We start from the raw sequence: 2,738 nt of genomic DNA, 5'->3' as shown, positions 1-2,738 counted from the left end.
AGCGAATGTGTCGTAAGCCGTGGGTGAGCGGAGGGTACAAGTGAAAGACGGGTTAATTGTCAGTCGACTGCACTGCGCTACGGCACAGCAGACACAGAAAGTTGTATCCCATGTCCTTGTGAGGGAGGGAGGGAGGAGACGGGGCGTGGATAGGAGAGAGAGGGAGAGATGCACACACACAAGCCTGCCTGCTTGGACAACACGTTTGTGTTAAGTCTTAAAATTATAATTGGAAATGATGGCACACGTCATATATATATATATATACTTTTTAAAATGTTTTCACTGATGTTTTTTGTAAGGAATAAAAAAAAGGATCTATCTATGAAGATAAGGCCTATTTTTGGATGCTCTGGTGAAATGATAAAAATAGTGTATCCATCCTCAGAGAGGTAAAAAGTCGTCCTTGTCAACAGAAAACCGTCAATGTTTAGGCATATGGCAGCGTATGTTAAGTCGTAAACCTTTTACAGAGTTAAATTGCTTCTAACATTTAACTAGCACGACATGCGCACTCAGGAGTTTCGCTCGTTTTTATTCCCCTCCACTCTCTCGTGACCTATAATAACCCATACCACTCAGCACAAACACGTTATCTGTAACGGTAGTGACAGGTGTCTCCATTTCATTGAGGGCCCTTCATGTTATACAAGTATAAGTGTTAACCATACAGAGGTATCCCTATCACATGATGTATGTAATCCATATACAATGCACATACAAGCCACCTAGAATAGATATACTGCTGATTTCCTTATTGTCCATACATTACGTGATATACAAAGTACATCGAAAGCTATACATCTATCCCATCTATTACTCTATTGTAATGAGTGTAAATATGCAAATATATATATATATTTTTATATCATTATTATGTTCCGTAGGTCCAATACAGTGGTGTTAGAAAGAAAATATATATACATATTTAATGAATATAATTATATATATTCAAAAATATATATTTTACATATATTACATATTCAAGCAATACAGAGACTATACATATACATATATGTATATATGTATATACAGAATTTCTGAATACATTGTATACTGTATACCTCAGTGTCTCTCGAGTGAAAATAAAGGTTCTTGTATTGTATTGTATACTGGGTTGATGAATGTTTATGTCCAGACAGATAACGGCCACAACATATGAACCTGAGGAGCCAGTGGGATGACAACTGGCCATTACATCCGTATCAGATGACCCGACACACAATATCTATTGTGAGTCAAACCTCAAGACTGATGTTAGGCCCATGAGTGGAGGACAGGATCTCTCCACCTCCCCACCACCCACCAGCACCACCACCACCCTCACCACCACAGCCACCAGCACCACCACCACCACCCACCACCATCCTCACCCCCACCACCACCCTCACCACCAGCACCAGCGCCACCCCCAACCCCACCACCACCCCCAATCCCACCACCACCGTCAAACACCACCACCCCCACCACCACCACCACCCCCCACCACCACCACCTCCACTACCACCACCACCACCACCACCACCACCACTACCACCACCACCCCGACCACCACTACCACCACCACCCCAACCACCACTACCACCACCACCACCACCCCTGCCTTCTCCTGACTACAGCAGCACTGCAGTGGCTCACCTCACAACAATGCGGAGCTGTCTGAGTGTGTTTAGAGAACTGGGGACTGAGCTGTTCACAGACAATCACTTTTTCCCAAGACATCGGGGCAAAGAATCTGCCACGGGTTAAGGGAAAAAAAAAAAAAAAAAGTGTTTTTTTGGAGCGTCGCCATTTTGCAAAACATTTTACGGCGGATGTATTTTGAGCCGAGCGGCGCCCCGGCGGCGTGACGCTGTCGGGCGGTTGACCGCGGGGCTTCTCGACCGCGAGGCTTCTTGACGCTGATCGCGGCGGTCAGGCACCTGTGGGGGTTGATGCGCCGGAGACACAGGGGCGAGGCAGTACCGCTGAACGCGCAGGTTTAGAAGAGCAGGAGGAAAGGAGGAAAACGGGAAGGAGCAAGAACTATACACTCGCTCTCTCTCGCTCTCTTTCTCTGTCTCTGTCTCTGACTGTCTCTCTCTCTCTCCGTCTCTGTCTCTGTCTATCTCTGTCTCTGTCGCTCTCCCTCTCGCTTTCTCTCTATCGCTCTGTCTCTCTGTCTCTCTCTCTCTCTCTCCCCCTCATGTCTGCATGGATTGGTAGAGATTGGAAGAGTACCCACCACAGAAGGGACATGGCATACTCCTTTTATGCTGAGGGAGGTCTGTTTTTTATTTTGGGTGAGATAGATGGGTGTAGGGGGGAGGAGGGGGAGTCTTCAAATCTTCAAGTAGATACAAATATAAATGCCCCCCCCCCTCGAAACCCCTCCTCTATCTCTCTCTCTCTCTCTCTTTTGCTCCTTCTCTCTGTCACTCTCTCTCTCTCTCTCTCTCTCTCTCTCTCACCTCTCTTTATCTCTCTTGGGCTCTCTCTCTCTCTCTCTCGTCTTGCTCTCTCTCTTTCTCTCTCTCAACAGTCCTTTATCAAAGCGTGTTGCCAGTCTCTAGGGGGGTGAAGTGGGGGAGGAGAGAGAGAGAGAGAGAGAGAGAGAGAGAGAGAGAGAGAGAGGAAAATGGATAGCATGCAAGACTTGACGCCAGGGAAGATAGGGGAGGGGAGAGAACGGAGGTTGACGGGGGAGATGGGGGGGTGGTGGTGGTGGGGGTCGGCTGAGTGCAAAGGGAGAGAAGTCC

The sequence above is a fragment of the Micromesistius poutassou genome, assembly GCF_964030765.1.
Source record: "Micromesistius poutassou genome assembly, contig: SCAFFOLD_6063, whole genome shotgun sequence".
NCBI lineage: Eukaryota > Metazoa > Chordata > Actinopteri > Gadiformes > Gadidae > Micromesistius > Micromesistius poutassou.
The sequence above is the reverse complement of the archived record's forward strand: the minus strand, read 5'-3'. Positions refer to the sequence as shown.